Source organism: Panthera leo, chromosome D3 (genome assembly GCF_018350215.1).
Source record: "Panthera leo isolate Ple1 chromosome D3, P.leo_Ple1_pat1.1, whole genome shotgun sequence".
NCBI classification, from domain to species: domain Eukaryota; kingdom Metazoa; phylum Chordata; class Mammalia; order Carnivora; family Felidae; genus Panthera; species Panthera leo.
Window position 1 is genome coordinate 68,473,832 of NC_056690.1, and position 13,638 is coordinate 68,487,469.

The following is a 13,638-nucleotide window of genomic DNA, read 5'->3' on the forward strand; positions in this document are numbered from 1 at the left end:
AGGCACACCCAGGCATACGGAGGTGTGTACTCTCCTCGGATGTTTTGCGTTCTGCACCATTGCTCGGCCTCTCCTCACCTCCGGGGTTGGATCCTGTTCTCACCTCTGGGGGTGTGATTTAAAGCAAAGGCAAGGCCAAGACCCAGACCATTCCATTCTTGTTTCTTTGCAGGTGGCATGCATATCACGCAAGCAGCAAAGCAGCATTGACAACAAAAGGTAGGCAAATGGGAAAGTGCTGAGTGGGTAGACTCCTGTACTATTTCATGTTTTGTAAACCTAGGAAATCAGTCGGATGCTGAAGCATAAAAATAACACACTGCTTGCACCAATGAGGCGTAGATGCCAAGAGGGACAAACCAGGGGGAAGAGTCAGGTGTGCCTAAACATGTTCCTTTGGTAGGGGGGTACTGGACTGGTGCCCAGATGCTGGCTTCTACACCCCCCTCTGCTTCTAACCAAACTGCGGCTGTGTACCTGCTGTCTTCTCCTAGAAGGGAGAGGAGGACACGCCCCCATACCCTTTGGTACAGGGATCAGATGAGCCGCTCTGCAGGGCATCACTGTGGATGTGCTTTGCTTTCCTTCCATAGCTTGACTCATGCTGAGCCTGAAGCTTGGAAGACATGCTCTCTACTCAAAACAAAATCTCACTCATCCTTTCAAGGCCTGCTTCAAGCCTCACCTCCAGTGAGAAGCCATCCCAGGCTCCTTCTGCCCTCTAGACTTACCCGCCATTCCGGCCCCCACCTCCTCCCATCAATCTGCCCTCTCTGCCTTGCCAAACTGCTGGGACTTTCAGAATTTGCTTTTTTCTCTCTCATCTGGGACCTTTGTACCCTTGTAGCTTTTCTCAGATGCCTACCCCTGCCTCTGCCTTTGTTTAAAACCTCCAGGAAGCCTTCTCCTACCCCCCATCCACCCTTGATCCTGGTTGTGGGCTCCTGCTGAGGGTTCCCTAGCACTTTATGCTTATCCCTATGTTAAGTGTCGTCTTATTCCCTATACTTTCATTGACTGTGGTCCTTACACTAGACTTTGAGCTCCTTGAGGGCAGGGACTAAGGGTCTTACTTGCCTTGGCATTCCCAGACATGTCCCATCTGTGGAAAGTGCTCAGCAAATGTTATATGAATTAATAAATGGATTTCCACTGCATTATACTGTGTCACAGTTCCTCAGATGAGTCTATAAGCTCCTTGCCTGGAGGAGTGTACAGCATCGTGTATTTCTCATGAAGGCCTCTCTGTCCCAATCTCGGTGCCTGGCACATAGTAGGTTCTTAGAAAGCACTGGTGATTTGGTTAAGTGATTACTGAATTACCCACTGCACTGAATTCCCCCAGCCACCAGGTTCCCCATCGCAACCCTTAGCATGGCCAATGGAAAATTAATCGGTTGCAAAGTGCATATCTAATTACAACATCCCGCCCCTGCCACAGAGATGTTCAAATGTTAATTATAACATATGCATCTCAATAACAGACGTTAGCACTGAACGCAGCATTAATAACGCCGCTTGGACCGCCCAGTGTATACACAAAGCTTCCTTTTATCTGCCATCAGGACAGACTTTGCACTTCTAGTGCGGAAGTCCTCTTCTTTAAAGCGTTCCTGCCCCCGAAACCAAACGTCTCCCTGTAAGCTTGGACCGCGCCTAAGCCCCCCGTTCCCCCAACACAGAGGTCCCCACTCAGGGCCGCGCCGCCGTCGCGGGGTGAGAGCGTTGGCCGGCGGGTTTCGGCGAAGCCAGGCTGGACTGTCTCGGCTGTCTCGGCGGCATCCCCGGGGTCCCGGCGGCGCCCCGCTCTCCAGGGCCCGCCATCCCGGGAAAGAAAGGCGAACTACATTACCCAGCAGGCCTCCCGCCGCCCTCTTTCCTTTCAAGTCTTTGCACGTGGCCGGAGGGGAGGGAGGGGCCGGGACGTCACTCTCCTACATTCTCTTTCCCTGTGTCAGAGCAGGGATCGTTTTTTTTTTTTTTTTTTTTTCCTTCCTCTACTCCCTCCCCCCCACCCGCCCCTCCCTCCCTCTTTCCCTTCCCTCCCTCCCTCCCCTCTCGGTTGGGTTTGTGCGCTGGGGCGCCGGATCCCCTCCGCTGCCGGGACGCGCGGAACTCGCGGCAGGAGTAGGCTCTCTCGAGCCTCCTCCCTCCCTTCCCCTTCCCTGTCCCCTTCCCCCACCCCCGACACGGGCTCGGAGCGGCGGCCGGAGGAACCCCGAGGTGAGCATCCCCCCGCCCGCCCCCCTCTTTTAGTCAGTACAGCCTGCGGATCGATTCGGGGACCCGCCAGGAGGGCTGCGTGACGTGCGCGTGCTGATAGATAAATCCGAGAAAACCGCCCCAAACAATTAACCCCCTTCCCCCTCCCTGCGCCCCCGGCCGCCGGGCGTCTGCGCCCATCCTCAGACCCCTTCTCTGTCGCGGACCGCACTCCACGGTCTCGCCCCCTCCCCAGGTTCGCCCCTTCCCCTCAGGGCTCCCGGCCTGAGTGGGGAGTCGTAGCCCTGGGGCTCCCGGGAGGAGGGGGCTCTCGGGGGCGCATGGCTGGAGCCCGGCTGGCGCTCGAGCCGCGCGGTGTAGCCGCTGTCATGTGCCGGGTTCCGAGCCGGGGGGAGGAAGAAAGCGGGCGTGATTGCTCTCCCTTTTGTTTTGAAGCCCGCATTTGCTGCATCAAGCAGTTGCTTTAGTACCAGCCAAACTTGCAGCTGTTCTGACCGCGCTCCGGCGAGGTAGGGAGCGCGGCCCTGCGTGGCGACTCCCGGCCGGAGGCTGCTGCGCTGGCGGCTGCCGGAGGGACCCCGAGAGAGTGTCTCCACGCAGCCCCTCCCTCCCGCGGTGACTGATTGTGTCTGTGGCAGCGGCCGTGCGAGGGTGTGTGCGCGCCCGTCACCGCGAGCGCGGGGATGTCTGTCGTCTAGACAGGCGGCACCCTCCCTCCGTCCCCGGTGAGCCCGCGGGCCGCGGGGGGCGCGGGGGATGGGAGCAGATGAGGAACCCGAATCGGTGGAGCCATTGCGGTTGCAGCTTTGGACATTCCCTACGGTGGTGATTCTGTTGGCTTTTTGTTATTATTCCTGTCGCCACGGTGTGATTGGGCCTGGGGAATAGATCCTTCAGGCGGAGCGGGGGTTAAGTTGACAGGTCTGAAAAGCCAGCTCGCGGTGGCGAGTGACCCGAACGGCCGCGGCGTGGGCTCCGGCTCGGGCTCTTCAGGACGAGGAGCAGGTGACTGTCCTGGACGCGTCGCGGGTCGTGGGGGCAGGGAGGGCAGGGGGCGGCGGTTCGGTCTGCGGCGACCGAGGTCTGCCCTCCCCCCCACCCCTCCTCCAAGGGCCGCGGGCCCCAGCCTAGGTGCATCTGGAGGAGGCGGCCCGGGGACGGCGGGTGTGACTTGGGTTATGTCTTTCCACTGACGTTAAAAGACAATTGGGGGTCGGCGTTGGCTCTTGGGTTTCGTAGAGTTTTCGGGGTTGAGGCTGGGGGGCAGGTGTGAGCCGGGAGGGGGTGCGGCGTGTAAAGGGGAGGGATGGCTGGCGGCGGCCTGTGTGTCCCTACCGGAGGAGCGAGGCGTCGCCTCCCCCGCCCAGCTGTTTGTGTGTGTACACACAGCTCTGGCACGTATGGGGGGGCGGGGCGTGGGGGGGGGACAGACCGCGGTGTAGTGGGGACACGCGTGGGCCCGACTACCCGGTGAATCGTCCCGCCAGCCCCCTCGTGGTCCCAGTTGGGCTCCTGGTCGTGTGTGTCCGCGCACGCGCGCGCCGGGTTACTTGGACAGGGGGTCCTGCGGCTGTACCACCCGGGAGCCCCTGCAGTTGCGTGTGTGCGGGGTTGGCGAGGGAGTTCCGGGCGCGCGGTGGCGCGGGAGACAAGCCTTGCGTCCCTCCGCGTCCCCGACGCCCCCTGACCCGCCGGGCTGGCAGCCTGCTCCGCCGGTGGGGTGCAGGGCTGGGAGGGGCCGCGGGCGCGCGCGTGTCGCCGCCCCCGACCCTCCCAACACGCTCGGGTTGACCCTTGCTCCGGGGCGCTCTGTGGGTGCGCGTGCGCGCGCGCCGGCCTCTGCCTCGCGGGCCCCGGACAGAACGAGCGCGCCCTGCGCACCCCCTTCCAGTTTTTCGTCCTGGAGACCGTGGGGGCCGGAGGCTGCCCTGCCCGCCCGGACCCGGCCCCGGCCCCGGCCCAGCCGGGCGCTGCTGCCTGCGCTGCTACCCGGCTGCCCTGCTTGCCCGCCCGCCTCCGCCGCTGTCGCTTTCTGGGTCCCTGAGGCCGGGGGGATTATCTCCTGGGCTAGGGGCGGGCGCGCACTGGGAAGAAGCCGGTGGAGCTGCGGGCCCCGCGGCGGCTGGAGTCTCGGGAGGGCGAAAGTGACACAGCACGAGCGCCGCCGCCGAAGCTGGAGGAGAGAGGAAGGAGCCGCCCAGAGCACGGGGAGGGGCCGCGGGCTGTCCGGGCCCGGTTCCTCCTGCCCGGCCCGGGGTCTGAGCCGAAAACCTCAGGAATCCCGGCTTCGAGCATGCTCAGCCAGCGCGAGGAAATTGCCAGGCTTTCAAGAAAACCCAATTGTACAGGAACAGAATGCACCGAACAAACGTTAGCGGTGCAGTCCCCCCACAGGACGCACTCGGGTTGTCTGAGGAAACTCCCTTTGAGTATTTGAAACAGGATTCGATTTACACACAGATCGTCTCCTCTGCTGTGTCAAGTGACTGTCCTAGATAATGTACGCTGGTAGGCAGTAATTTTGTAACGCATTCTGGGGTAAGGTGTCATCGGTGATTAACAGATTGCTGTAAATAGCGTGTTTGTTTGACTTTACAGAGCGTTTCCCCCTACCCTTGAATCATCACAATTTCTTAGCAGGGTCCTGTGATGTAGGCGGGTAGTAACCCCATTTTACAGGTGAGCACACTGAGGCTCAAAAAGTGCCATGAGTCCCCCAGGGCCCCTCAGTGGGGAAGGGCTACTTCCCCACCCCCCCTCTGTGATCCTGTAATTTCTCTTCGCAGCCTATGGCTTTTAATTTAAATAATGGTCATTTTTTGGGTATCTGTGTTTGAGGTTTTTTTGAGAGTAGGTCTTGGCTCCCCAGGAAGTCCTGAGCCTCAGAAAGGGGGTAAATTATAGTGGTATTTATTCTTTGTCAAAACACTTTTTATTTGCCACCAGACCTCATGAGAATAGTTATTAAAGACAGAAGTCTGCATTGCTGGTTATTACGCATCTGATAATTTGCTAATGGCGAAAGGTTATCAGCTTTGATACATCCATTATACCAGAATCACACCTGCATATAATAAATACATATGGCATACATGTTTATGCAACGCATGTCTGTATTCGTATGGGTGTGTTTGGGTGTGTTGTTCATGGATCCAGTGTCCTTACTGAGTCCAACGTTTATTCTTTAGGTACTGATTTCAAAACCATTGGTTTAACGTGTAGATCCCTGAGAAGCCCAGGGTTCATCCCAGGTGATACTATTCCCTGCCCCCTGCATCCCCAGGGATAGGGAAGCCCTGAAAAGAGCAAAAAGCTCCCTCATGCCTGTAGGTACTTTGAAGAGTTCGTGTACAGGAAGGTTCTCAGACCCAGCCTGGAGAGTTACCAGGTTTGGCCAACTAATCAACCATTCATTCACAAATATAGACTGAGCACCTCCATGTTTCTGTATCTTCAAATGCATGCAAAGGAAGTTGAACATACAGTCCCTGCCTGCCAGAAACCTATTCTATCTGTGGAGATAAATGTAGGATTTTAAGTCCAGCATATGTTTATTGAGCACCTACCTTGGGCTAGATACTGTACTCTGTTTGGGGCACACAAAAATAGTATAGTAGAAACAGCTAAGTTGTAATGCAATAAAACGAGTGATTCACAGCCTACGGGAGAGAACAAATCATAAATACTTTAGAGCACTCACCCTGGGACTTAGTCAACTTCACATATGTTGGTTGGAAGTGACTCCTGATGCCAGTTCCAATTCTAGAGCAAAAGCAGGAGGGAGCAACAGAGGAAGAAGGGCTTTCTGTCCTTGTTACCCTGGACTTTGGGCTTTTTGTAACCTCCCAGGTGGGCCTGGAGGTATGTCCTGATGTGGACGTTAGGCAGCTAGTGGGAAATGACCCTAAAGTCAACCAACAGATTACTCTGCTGGGCAGTGAGGAGCTGACAAGTTCTTCTCCCTGGTCCTGCCCCAGCTCTGCCGGGCTGTGATGGGCTGGGGTAGGCTATCTTCAGTGATGCGCTGTGGCTTTGGTCAAGGTCTCACTCAGGGCCTTCCTGGGTTTAGTAGTTTCTGTCTTACAGGTCTGTGTAGATGTTTTAACGTGAGTCTGCTTCGTATCTGTTCGTTCCCCACCTCGCTTCTGGGGTCCCTGACACTGTCCTCCAGTTTCATCTCGGTTTTGGGGTTCACTGCCCTTGTTTTAAGGTTCTGTTGTTTGCAGTTCAGATGATGAAGGAGGAAGCAGGAGGTGGTAGGTAGGATGGAGAGAGAATCCTGAGCCCAGAGAGAGAAGAGGAGGCTCAAACAGACGGGCAAATCGCAGCTTTTGGGCATTTTCCAAATGTGGTGGCATTTCTGCATAGCTTACCCGATAAACGTGGCGGCTTCTTTCGATGCTCTTTTCGGGGGGGGGATCCTCTACCTCTCAGCCTCACCGCCGACTCATGGTCACCTGAGCTCAGTTGTTCACATTCAGGCTTTACTCTCCTGCCCTCCTGCCTCATCCTGCACACAATTTAGAACAGCACTGTGATGGGGGCCTTCTCCCTGAATTATCACCGTGCTGGCTATCGACCTCTGCCTCTTATTTCTGAATTAAACCCAGGCCAAAGCTGTGATTCAGAACAGGGGGGAAACAGTTAGGTCTTCGGATCCTAGGCACCCAGAGCTGGGACGGGCCCTCCTAATAAGCTGATCTCTGTGTGAAGGCCCCGAAACCTAGCAAGGTGAAATGACGTGCCCAAAGTCACCAGGAGCCCTTGGCAGAGTTGGACAAGAAATTCCAGATTTTGATACCTCGTTCAATCTTCTTTTTCTGTGCCTTCTGAACAAAGCGGGGTTCTTACTTGCCAGAGAGAATGCTACATCTTCTCTATTTCCTCTGGTTCTGGGAAAGGCTCTGGAAGCCCTCTCTTAGTCTTGAACTTCCTTTCCTTTGAGACTGCCCTTCCCTGCCCTATCTTTCATCTTCGGCATCCAGGAATCTGGATGAGGGCATATATTTGTGAGAAGTGGCAGGCCTGGGGGCTTTCCAGTGCACTTCAGTTTAGTCCCTTCCCTTGGCCGGGTCCTTAGGTCCCGAAGGTGTTTGCAAAGCTGGCATACATGAGCATTTTTCTAGGAAGGGGACTCACAGATTTCATTTGCCCTCCCACCCGACTCAAGTACGGACAGGAACTCCTGGTGGGGGTGGTGGGGGTGGATAGGGGGTTGCTGGGCAGTGGACGCTGCACTTGATTTGGGTTTATAGTTTGCAAAGTATTTCCCACCAAGGATAGCATCTGCTGGTTGGTTATCTTAGCCCCGCGGAGCTGTTAGCGTTATTCCCATTTTGCATACGAGGCCTCTGAGCCTCCATGGTTAGTGACACGCCAAGTCACGGGGGAGTTGTAAGTTGTAGAACAGGGATCCGAACCCAGGTCTTCAGACTTCAAACTCAGCGCCTAGGGCTAGGATGTCACATCGTGTCACATCATCATTACAGTTTTGTGAGTGGAGTGCTGCCAGGTTTCTAGAGCTTTTTATGTCCACTGTCGGCTCATATCCAGCATGGAGTCAGCCCCAAGTGCTGACTAACTTACTCAGGGATGGGATGGATAAAGTATGGGAGGCGGTCTTCATGGCACTAACATGTGGACTGGGGCCAGCTGAGATGATTTTGTGGAAGAGGTGAATTTGGGAGTAGGTCTGAGGTCGTGGCGGACCTAGAATAGGTTTTCAGTTGGGGCGATGGCTCAAAAATGGTAAAGGAGAAATATGTGTGGTGAGCACAGTGGTCGAGAAAGTTCTGAGTAGCACGGTCAAGGGGTGCCTGTTCAAGCCTCAGATCAGGGAGGGCTTCCGAAGGGAGACAACACAGGCACGGAAAGCGAATGGATGAAAAGAAATTAGCCTGGAGAGGAGCTAGAAGGGGTAAGGAACAGCGTGTGCTTAGGAGAAGAGGTCTGAGGCTGTCTGGGCAAAGGAAGGGATTGCAGCAGCAAGGTCAAGTTCAAAGGTGGAGAGGCAGACAGGCGTTTCGTGAGCCCGGCCCAGGACCTTGGCTTCTAGACTACAGGAGGAGCGTGGTGGACGGGGCCCGAAGCCCAACGGAGGCATGCTGCTGTGGTTCAGAAGGGAATGCGATCTGGAGCCAGGAGGCCACTGGGCCAGTGAGGCAATGACAGGTTCCATCCAGTATCAAGTCGCAGGGGATAAGGCCTGGAGCCAGGGCCTCGTGTAGGGGGATGGAGGGAAGGTTATACATTACAAACATTTGGGGACTAAAGTCTGCAGTGGTTGCTTAGCTTTGAGGAATAAAGGAGAAGTCCCCGCGACTCCCTCCCGGCTCTCTGGCCTCACTGACAGAGGCCTCACAGCCTCTCCCCGGGTGCGAACTTGTGGCCCGGAGCTCAGCACGTCTGCTGAGGTTGGGGTGAGGGGGAGGACCGCGTGAGCTCGCTGTCGGACGTGTTGAATTTGAATGGCTGGTAGGTGAGGCCGGTGGAGCCGGGCTTGACCGCACCGGGCGCAGGGGAGCAGCCCAAGGGAGGGGTGGGGGCGGGGAGCTACAGTTCGGGGAGTGAGGAAGCTCCGCTGCTGCGGAGTGTGACCCCGGTAGACAATGAAAGACCTCTTCCTCCCATTGTCAGAGAATCCTTTGTCACGCCGGGCCCAGCCGCTGCAGCCCGGGGCGGGCGGGGATGCTGATGCTGTGTCATGCGGAGGCCCAGCTGGCAGAATCCCGCGGCAGCTGAGAGCAGGCTTCAGCTGGGAGCCTTTGGAGTTGGGGGAGAAGCGTTTTCATATTTCACAGCCGTGGTGAGCGGAGCCCTGTCCCAGGCGCTCGGGCCGTGAGCCAAGGGCAGGGAGGGCCGGGCAGCCTAGCTGCTCCCAGATGTGGATGCATGAAGCCACGAAGAAGCTTTCGAGACCTGCGCAAATAGTAGAGTACGATTTCAATAGGAGAACGTCAGTCGCAGAGACTTCTCTTCCTGCCGCAGCGCATTTTTAGAGGGCCGATGCGTTTTAGGCAGAGCTCAGTGCTTGCAGCTTTGAATCTTTAGGGCCTGAGATCGTGCCTGGCTCTTGGTAGGTGTCCCACCGACATGGGTGCATCTGCAGGGGTGCGGCCAGCCTTCGGTGTCTGGGGTGGGAGGTCAGCCAGGGACGGTTCCCGCGAGCAAGTCCAAAGAGGATATCCCAGCACTGAGTGAGAACGTGTTTAGCACCATAGTGGAGTGAACATCTTGAAAATCTTCCAGTTACCAAGCACCTAGAAACGCTGTATGAAATATAACTAGCACCCTTTCAAAGAAGAGCTGAGCTCATAGAATGTAAGGGAAATCCCCAGGGAACTCCAAAGTGAGTGGGGACAGTCAGCTTGCACTTAGGCTAGGCCGGTCCTGGGGGGTGAGGGTGGTTGTGGGGGTGTGAGGGGCAGTTACTGGTCTCAGAACCAAGGGGGTTGAGCTCTGACAAGAGGAGACGAGACGGGAGTTGGGACAGAAGGCCCTCCCCAGCAGAGGCCCTCTGCCCCTGCAGAGGTTTGCAGGCTTGGAGAAAAGGATGGACTAGATGTCAGCCAGTTGGCATGGAAGTGGGGGAGGGGGAGCTTGGCGGTCTTGGCCTGGATTTGGCGTGGGGAAAAATCGACAATACCTCAGGCCTGTCAGGGCTTTGGATGTCCACGACAAATGTGGTCTAGAGTCCCCAAGAGGAGGGGTTAGCATATAAAGCCTCCAGGGGCCAGGGGCCCCCATCCCATGGCTCTAAACTCCCAGGGGCACCAGGAAGGTTCTGGGACTCCTCACCCTTCACTGACTTGAGTCTCCTCCGCTTTGGAGAGATGCTGAAGGACGCAGGTGGCCTGAATGAGTGAGTGAGAAGGAGGAGAAGAGAGGCCCCAATGGGAACCTTTCTGAGATGACTACATACTTTGGGAGGTGGGTGCAGGGCTGTGAAGGGCTCTTCCTGCCCCACGGCCTTATCTCTTAGCAGAAGCCTGTAGACAAGCCCGTCCAGGAAGACCAGAATGTTCTCCCCTGCCATTTAGTCAGGACAAGTCCTCACAAAGGCTTCGGTCTGGGTTCCCCCTAAGCGTGCCCTCCGCAGATTCTAACTGCCACTGGTCCCCCAGACCATGCACCGCATCGCCTCCCCCATGCCCAGGTTCCTGGTGTTCCTGTAAACTTGGAGACGCCTTCGAGTTACCCAGTCCATCTCCTAGCTGGTGGGGGAATCTGGGAACCCTGACTATCTCGGCACTTTTTCCAGTGCTTTCTTCGACCAGGAGCATGCTGCTCTGTGAGGCAGCCCCTTCCCTCATTCGAAGGCTTTTGCTGCTAGAAAGGCCTTATATAAGTGTCAAGGAGCACACTGCCCATTCTCCCCCCCCCCATCACCCCTTTGGCTGTTATAAGAGATGTTTTCCAGGCCTCTCACCATCCCGTTGGCTTCCACTGGAAGGGCCTTAATTTGTCAAGCTCTGATTCTGTGAGAAAGCATCCAGCCAATTCGCCTTCTAACTTACTGAGCTGAGAGGGAGTTTTTGCAGATGGGTGTGATATTAGCTGAGCTGGCTGCATAGGCACAGTCTGTGATGTAGAAGTTCTGAGAAGCTTTGGCTCAGTGCTTATGGGAGAAAGCACACACTGCGAGTTCCTTCCTCCAGCACCCAGGATCCATTTCAGCGTCTAAGTGACTCCGGAATCGGATGCAGGGAGCTGATGTTTATCAAGTGCCTATTATGTGCTGGGCACACAGTGCTAGGCGTTCTCTGTGCGCCTCGCTAAGTACAAGTAACTTCTGTGAGGGGGAGACAGAGAGGCAGAGACGTGGACATGCCTAAGGGTCGTTGTGACAGTTGAGCCCCAAAGTTATTCCGAAAGAATGTGTGTGGTTCCATCCGGAGTGGGTGGGGCTGACATTCCCAATGCCATTCCCTTTTAGGGCCTGCCTCCAGGGTAGGCAATGTCATGATCTCACCACTAGCTGAGAAGCCACAGGCCTTTGCCATATTCGTGGGTCCTTAGCTGAGATGCTTAGGAGTTTGAACCGTGACACGAAGAAAGCGTCGGCTGGAGAAGCCACATCTTGGAGTGTCACCAAATAGGAGGGTATTCACAATCGGAGTGTTTCTTGGAGCCGGAGCGTATCTGCCTTGGGGGCTGTCTGCCCGGCCCTGGGCGTCTCTGGTAGAACAAGGCCTTCTGCCCCTTTGCCTGTGCGGGATGGTTGGGGTCTCTGGGTTCCGTGTTGAGTTATGAGGAGCACGAGTTGCCTGAGCAGCGAGGTTGTGCCGGCCGGCCGGGTGTCCACGTAAGCACTGCCGGTTTCACACAGCACCCTACGTGGACAGGGCCCAGTGGTGAGGGTGAGGGACTCTGGGAAAGCACCCAGTTTCTCCTCTTCCTCCTCCAGAAGTTGTTCCTTATGCTCACATTCTCCCGGTTTGCCTCGAACCTCTCAGCTTAAGACTCTTACCTCCGTTAACATTCGGTTTGGTTTAGCAGATGTGCATCAGGCACCTGCCGTGGGACGGATGATTTCGGGGAACGTGGCAGGGTCTCCGCTTCCGTCTTTGTCCTGGTGGAGAAGACGGAATGGCCTCGTATTCACGTAATGTGGGGAGTACTGGGTAAGGAGAAAGAAAAGTGGGCTGAAGCAGCCTGCACAGGGCGACGATAATCTTTGGTCCACATGCAGACACTTTTGAGAGTGAAAGACATGCTAATAATAATCCTGTTGGGATGTAGACACAAACGAGGCCATTCCTGTGCCAGTGGGGGCTTATGGCCACACGGACCAGGGATGTATGCGTGGGTCACACCTGGCTCTGATGGGTCATTTATACTGTAGGATGTTGGGTGTATAGGATGATGGAGGGCAGCGCCTGCAGAGAAAAGGCAGCTGTTGCCCCAGTTTGCTTAGGGGCTAGAGAGGAAAGCACCTTCCGTGGGGACTGGGGACTCGACATGCTGCTGGGCCTCCGTTAACAGCTGCAAGGTTCTGTGATCCATTTCACCGCGATCTTGGTTTTGGGGTTGGAGGTGCAAGTTTGGACAGATGAAAACCACCTGGCTTGTAGGATGTTTTTGCCTACAGGCAAAAGAACACCGGACTGACAGGGCTTCAAAAACAAGGTGTTTAGGGGCGCCCGGGTGGCTCAGTTGTCCGACTCTTGATTTCGGCTCAGGTCATGATCTCACGGTTCGTGAGGTTGAGCCACGCTGTCAGCACAGAGCCTACTTGGGATTCTCTCCCTCTCCCTCTGCCCCTCCTCCTGCTCTCTCTCAAAAATAAGTAAATGTGTAAAAAAAAAAAAAAAAAAAAAAAAAAGCACCATTTAAAAAATCAAGTGTGTATAGACTGACAGCCGGAAGTCTGAAGGTAGGGGTTCTAGAGTTGGTTAATTCAGTGGGTCAGTAATCATTTCAAGGACTCCTTCTAACCTTACAGGCCACCACTGTCAGCATTTTGGCCTTTGTCCTCAGGCTTGTCCCCTCATGGTCACAGCACGGCTGCCCCTGCTCCATACGTCACATTCTCATGTAACTGTATCTGAGGGTGGGCAGGAAAGTGAGTTTCTCCTTGTGTTTGAATTTATCAAGCATGGCAACCTTCCTCAGAACCCCCGTGCTAGAATTTCTAGCAAGTCCCATTGAAGGGAAATGTGTTAACGCTCCTGCCTCAGCTCCGCGGAGGCTGAGAGCAAGTCTTAGTGCCTTCTGCCTCATCTACAGGAAGAGGTGAGGCTGCTTGCAAGGGGAGGAGAGTGATGGTCGGGTGAGCACTGATTAATGTTTGCCCTAACAAATTAAAAATATGATTTTATTTCCTTATTTGGGGGGTTGTCAACCCTTATTGAGAAATAGTATTTTATACCTCAATATGATTGGAGTCATAAAAAAATGCACCCCCTGGCTCTGGCAACTGATCTGCTTCCTTTCACTATCGTTTTGCCTTTCCTAGTAATTATTATCTCTTAACCCATGGGGACTGTTGGGGCTTAGGACCCCGGATGTCCCGCGATGCCTTCTGCGTGGCCTCAGTAGCTGCGTTCTGTGCCCCCTCCCCCCGAATAGCCCCTCTCCTTTCCCACCACTAGGGCCAGGCAGAGAACCCTGGTGGACAGAATTGTCCAGAGGCGGGGAACCTATGTTGCTGGTGGCCCAGACAGCAGGGCTAGAGATGCCTGAGGGGCTGAGGCTCCGGCCGGTCCATGGTAGACAGCGGTCACCTTTGAGAGTAGCTGTGAGGCCGAAAGAGGAAATTGCTCCTTGGTGTGGCGTGGATACCTTTGGTCCTGCAGAGTCAGTTCTCTTGCCTGTGCTGGTTCGGAACTCCGACCCTAGTGGAGGACGCTGTCTTCCTCTCCCCGGACCGCTGTCCCCTTCATACAGATGAACAGCCTGGCCTGTGGCTGCCTG

At 55.7% G+C, this 13,638-nt stretch overlaps 1 protein-coding gene across 6 annotated transcripts in view; it reads left to right on the forward strand.

Moving 5' to 3' along the window:
• Positions 1 to 2,094: 2,094 nt before the first annotated feature.
• CTIF (cap binding complex dependent translation initiation factor) overlaps positions 2,095 to 13,638 on the forward strand; it is a 294,145-nt gene continuing 282,601 nt past the window's right edge. For 4 of the 6 annotated variants that reach the window (XR_006195575.1, XR_006195576.1, XM_042911710.1 and 1 more), the window contains exon 1: positions 2,096 to 2,223. The gene's annotated coding sequence lies outside the window, so the exon portion shown is untranslated. Of the gene's footprint in view, positions 2,224 to 13,638 lie in introns of all 6 variants that reach the window. The other 2 variants (XM_042911713.1, XM_042911714.1) reach the window with 1 other exon arrangement.